Source organism: Squalius cephalus (genome assembly GCF_949319135.1).
Source record: "Squalius cephalus genome assembly, chromosome: 16".
Lineage (NCBI taxonomy): Eukaryota > Metazoa > Chordata > Actinopteri > Cypriniformes > Leuciscidae > Squalius > Squalius cephalus.
In genome coordinates, this window is record NC_137137.1 from 9,555,363 (window position 1) to 9,562,237 (window position 6,875).

Below are 6,875 nucleotides of genomic sequence, written 5' to 3' on the forward strand. Positions count from 1 at the left end.
GTTGTGTTCTTCCAAAGAATGCTCCACTTGAATACAAACGTGATGTTTTCACAAGTAGGAGAAAACCTGAGTCCAGAGATACAAGAGAGAGACTGTCTGTATCCTTAATGTTATTCAGAACCAACCAGCTGCTGTGTCTCAAGTATTGATACCATTAACAAGTCCAGGGAACAAAATGTTCTGATGTTAGTAGTCGGTGTTCAATCAGCATACTTGATACATCAGTTTCTGGATTGCATATTGTGTTGGTAGGACTCAGAGAGTATGAAGACAACTGATGTAGATTAGCTGATGCTGGTGGTTTGTTATGATTATGATTTGGTTGAGGATTAGTTGCATGTAATTATGCATCATTTACTGTTATTACTATGGTAAGTATGTAACATATGTAACAAGGACACTGTAAAATAAAGTGTTACCCTAGCTTTTATACAAACAAAGCCTTTCTGAAATCTTTCATAAAAACAGTCTTATGTTTCTTTTTGCCTTGTAACGATGACGTTTTCAACAATAACATTGTCTTCCTCTCTTATGCATTACTGCAGCTGGTTCCTGTTTTGCCCTACTGCTATTTAAACAGCTTTAAGTTCAAGTTCACATTCACTATATTGTCATTCATCACTTATTTGAATACCAGAGAGAAGCAAAAAAACAACAACAACTAACAACAAAGAAAAAACAACAACAAATTGTTGTATATATACAACAAATAACATATAATAACAACAAATATAGCCTATATATATATATTTTTTTTTTTTTGCAATTTTATGCAATTTGTGCATGCCACCTAAATTGCAAAAACAATATTTTGCACCTTCATGAGATATTTCATATGTACCGTGGAAATACTTTGACATTCTTTGAGTATTGCGAGTAAATTCATCAGTAATCATTCAGTATCATGGCATATATCACCATCTGACAGCATCATACCAAAGTACCAAAACAGTACGTCTTTGTGAGATCAACCTCAAGTATAACTTGCTTGGTTGGTGTTCTTCACCATAGTGTGCAGGCCAAAACAAACAGAGGGAGAAAAAGTTTAGCTCAGTGCCACTGAGTCAGAGCTGAATTGCACATAGATCTTTGTGTGAGAGAGAAATGCCAGTGTGAGAAAGAAGTGCCAATGAGGAACACGTGTGAACTACACATCGTCATGCATCGTTCAGCACTCTAACTTGAAGGTTAATGTAGTAGAAACTATCAAGCGAGTTTTATTGTTTCAGTCTCTAGAAATCTCTGTTTTCAGATCTAGAAATATTTGCATGAATGGAGAGTTATGCTTTGTATCTTGAACCATATTAAAGCCACCATGAAATTAAGATTGACATTTTGGCACGAGGGCGAGACAACCTGTCAATCACATGACATCACAGCAATAGCAAACCACAACCATCCAACGATCCAATCAATTCCTGATGGACAAAATAAAGTAGTTCTCGTGTTTGAGAAGCTGTTTCACTAGGAAGAATAAATTCTGAAATGAGTCTTTATTAACATTCCTTATGAACTGATATAAATTTATGTGTAAATTGTACTTTTTTATGTTCTGGGAAATAGCTTCTGAAGGGCAGTACTAAATGAGAGGAGAAAAAAGCTCTTTAAACAAAAAAAGAAATATTTACACCCCTGGCTCTTAATGCATCGTGTTGTCACCCTGAGCATCAGTGAATGTTTCCAGCTTTTGTAATAGTTGTATATAAGTCCCTAGTTTTTCTTAGTGCAAAAATGGATCTCAAAATCATACAGTCACTGCTGGAAAGGGTTTAAATATGCAGAAGATAAACCTGTGATAAACACTGACTATGACCTGCTGTGATCTGGTGTCATTGTTTTTTCCCACCAGAGGCTTCTAACCCAGATAACCGTGTTTTAATTGCAGGCAAAGGGAGTTCCCAAACTCTGGATCCTGTTTTCCCTTTTTCATTTCACATCATTGTTTGCTGAAGCAGCCGGTCACGCTGGATGGTCAGGAGGTCTCACCACGGCCTGGCCTTCTTTTCCCAGCACACACTGCCTCGAAGGGATGACCTCACCTATTGTTCGACCTTACACTGAAATGCATTGAACGCTGAGACATGATGTGCAAATAATTGGACATGTTTCCTTTCATACCAGCGAATGTAAGTAGCTACATTTAGTGCAATTGTAAAAATAAATAAACAAACAAACCAATATTGCAAGATTAATTTATAGCGGGCAATATATTAAAACAGATGCGCACAGTGCTAAAGTCTACTACAAAAGACTTCTGTAAGCATCACAATGACTCAGTATACTTATAGCATTATAAAACACACTAATAGGATTTCACATCTATATTAGTGCTGTACATGGCAGACTTGCATGTATTGTTTATTTTAGCTGAAACAGAAGCGGACAGAGCAGAAAGAGTTTACCGGATTCCTCTGTCAAATAGAAAATGCATGGAATCACAATTATCTGAAAAATTAAAAACGCTAGTTTCGGTCCTCAGTTGGTAGCTTACTCACAAATCAACTGCATTGTTAAAGGTTACTGTAAACTCATCGGATGGATAGCAAACTACTCTTAATCAAGTTAAGTTACATTCCATTAGTAATGGCATGTGATAAGAGTCATTCACAGCTTTCCTTGTGAGAACATACCTGTGATGGCATAGATTGTGGCATGAGTGCAACAGTCATTTTTCATTTCCCATTTTGGGTATAGAGCTGAACTGCTGATCAACTGCTCTATGATCTTCAGTCAGTTAATTGAAAAACTTCAGTAAACTTTCATCATAAATGTCTCAGCTAGACATGTTTTCTTCTCTTTTCAACACAATATATGCAAGACAACAAGCTCGTATGAAAAGATGACATCAGGGCATTAACGGCTTCCCCGTTTGCGCTCAGAAAGTGATGATGACTAACCAGTGTGCGCACAGTTTCATGTGTAAGTCACACGTTCCTCCACGGTGCTTTCTCAAGACATTCCCACTTATGTGAGGTCACACCAGGAACACAGATGGCTGATCTTTAGAAATGTTTTTAAACTTCAGCAGCAAGTTCATTTTTCTTCATTTGAACTTATATATAAGAGTATTAAATGGGTATTTCTTCCAAATTGTCTGTCTGTCTTGCAATATGTATACAGCTATTTTTGATGTGTGACTGTGTACCTGGACCCCAACATTGGACCCTCACTGTTTCATTTATGGACAAAAACGGTTTAAACATTCTTCAAAATATCTTTTTTTGTGTGTGTTCCAAATACAGGTTTGGAGTGAGCTACTCCTTTAAACTGACATTAACCTTGCCTTAATTGAGATACCTGGGGATACATTAACGACTCACAGCATTAAAATGATTTAAACTGGCACAACATGTACAAATAGGCATTCCTACACCTACACTAGCCGAGTACATAGTATCACAGTTCATCAAGATATGAATTTCCCAGCTCTATAGCCTGCAGTGGTGTGATTCATAAAGGACTGGCTGAGAGGAGCAGCGCGGACACTGGAGACTGCAGGCAATCTTTGTAAACTGGGGCTTTGTCAGGGATCTGATCTCTATGGATACAACAGGGAGATTCACCAGCCCACATTCTCTCTGATGTTCCAGTGAAACAGATGAGAAACCCGGTAACCCTCAACAGTATTTTACTCTTTCTCTTCTCACTTCTTTATGTATTGTAGTCTCAACTATTCTTGCTTCATCACAGCTGTCGCTGAAATTCACAGGGTACGGGACAAGATTTGTGAGAGGGCCACCTTAAACCCAGAGAGCAATTAGCAGTTTGTACAGTAACAATATAACTATTTATAGTTCAAGTTTGGTGTCAGTAAGAATTTTTTAAAGAATTGAATACTATTGCTCAACAAGGATACATTAAATTTATCATAAGTGACTGTATAGACATTTGTAATGTTACAAAAGATTTCTCTTTCAAATAAATGCTGTTATTTTTTATTTATCAAAGAATCCTTAAAAACAATGCATCACAATTTACACAAAAAATATTAAGCAGCACAACTCTTTTCAACGTTGATAATAATAAGAAATGTTTCTTGAGCACCAAATCAGCATATTAGAATGATTTCTGAAGGATCATGTGACACTGAAGACTGGAGTAATGATGCTGAAAATTCAGCTTTGACATCACAGGAATAAATTACATTTTAAAAAATATACAAAAACAGTTTTTTATTATAATAATATTGTAAATAAATGCAGCATTGGTGAGCATAATTCAAAAACAAAAAAACTGAGAAAATATTTGAGCACAAAATTCTCTTCATGGTATATTAACCTCAGACCCAATTTATTTTCCTGTTCTATAAACCCATTAAAAATTCTGGAGAAGCTGTGTTGAATTACCCTTTCAGGCGGGCTACAAACTGACATTACGACTAGCTCTATTTGTAATTTGATCACATGAATGAACACAGGCCTATTATAAAGAACACAGGTATGGGAAAATGCATGAGGATGCTTTTGTGTTCTAGACATTATTTATGCATTGATGGCAGGACACACACACACACACACGCACGCACGCACGCACGCACGCACGCACACACACACACACACACACACACACACACACACACACACACACACACACACACACACGCACACACACACACACACACACACACACACACACACACACACAGGGGGTAAAGGAAGCTGGAAGCATCTGCAGAGGATATGTGTGGCATCCTTCCTCAGTTGTCCGGGAAACAGACGAATGGAAACCTGGAGGAAGTTCCCCATGTGATGAATCCAAAGAGAGGACGTCAATTGCAAACAGCAAAACAGACATGAAAATCTATCTATCTATATATTTTTGTTCTGTGATTACTGTAAATGTTCTCGTGTACATGCATGTATTTTTCATATTGTTTTTGAGATATTTTTTGGCTTGGGACTTCTGTTGTTTATAAGCATTATTGGGGCAAAATGGTCACACAAAAGCTCGATCTAGGCCACAGTCGCATTTATCAACTCAACAAATTTAGACAGCTTTGGGAAGATAAGGGATGGGAAACTGTCAAACAGGAAGCAAGTGACAATCTGTTGATGTTTTCTCGCTGTGAGGCAGACCCTATTTTAAGCTCAGACCGCTGAGTGTTAAGACCTCAAATCTTCATTGTGTCATCTTGTCACTAGAAAGATGTAGTAAAATTGTACCTCACTTCGTTTCATGCTACTAATATGCTGTTATACCACGGGAATGGAAATACATGACTGAAAAACTATCTAACTAGTTTATTTCTAGATTTCTGGGTAATTTTTTGAACTGGGTCAAGTCAAAAGAGCTCACCCACAAGGCTTATTATGATATTCTGGTACTTTAATGTAGATCTTTCAGTGAAAGTATACGGGATGTATTGCCTGTTTTATCTATTGCCATGTGAAAATCATAAGGCTGATCGCGTAGAATAGTAATAGAACATCTCTCCTCAATAAGCTGCACGACTGAGATGCAATTCACAGCAAATGTGGGATGAGTAAGGGCCATTCACGCCAAGGATGATAACAGCTTACAACTTTAAGTTTAATAATTTTTCTAATTTAAAAGGAAACTTTGGGGTGTGCACTTAATTGTTATAGTTACCGCTTTTACATGCATAAATAATACATCTTTTGTGACATGTTGGTGGTATACCAGTATAATAGGAACATAAAGGGGCTGGTGTAGTCTTACCGGAGAGCCTGACAGAACAGATGTGACACTTTGACATGCGTGATGATAACCTCAGCTGAGGCGGGGGTCTTTCTGCCGTTCCCTGCTCATCAAAAGCTGGGCGAGGTGTCCTGAGACAGTGGGGTCCAAGCTCAGGACAGTGTGCAGCAAGACTTCCTGGCTTCCGCAAGGAACAGCACAGTGGTGTGGAATGTAACCAACATCCAGCTGTGCTTTGGATGCATTCACAATTCATGAGTGAGCCAAGCTGTTTATACATTTTCAAGTGGTTGAAGTGATTTTCAAGTCCAGTAAGTGACAGTAAAGCCTTTTACACAAAATATTATTTCAAATAAATGCTGTTCTTTTGAACTTTCTATTCACCAAAGACCTCCAAGAAGTATCATGTTTCCACAAAAATATTAAGCAACACAACTGTTGTCAACATTGGTAATAATAAGAAATGTTTCTTGAACACCGAATCAGCATGATTTCTGAAGGATCATGTGACACTGAAGACTGGAGTAATGGTGAAAATTCAACTTTGCCATAAAAGGAATAAATTACATTTTAAATAATATATATTTAAAAAAAAAATTAAAAACATTTTTGATCAAATAAATGGAACCTTGGGGAGCATAAAAGACGTTCAACTCCAATACCATGTTGTGTTTGGGATGCTGATGTGCAGGTGCCCTCACCAGGCTTTTTAGGATTAACCAACAAGACTTCCTTTGGTCAACCAATGGAAGACAAGCTTGGCTATGTTGGTTCACCATGCTAGACTAGTACCAAAACAGCACTAACCAGCCTAAAGTAACCTTGACTGACATTGCAGTTGATGCTGGTCTTTTCAAAAGGGTATTTCTTTTATATTTTCATCTTAAAATTACAGTGGCGCTTATATAAACAAATACTGAGAGAGGAAATGTGCACAAAAAGTAGCAATTAGTGTCTAAACCCGGTGAGGGGAATGTGTTGCTAAAATAAAGACCTCCTGTTTCTCACGGATAAGGGAGGGCATGGTCTATATTTAGCATGTCTGAGGCAAAATCACAAGCTGATATGCAGATACCTGGGTCTTGATTATCATTTTTTCTGTCCTTGTCAGTTGTTTTAGATACGGGACACTGGGTTGGCATCATAGCATTGATACAGATGTTTTGGTCATTTTAAGTTCCATGGATAACCTGAATTTATCCAGTGAATGTTTCGAC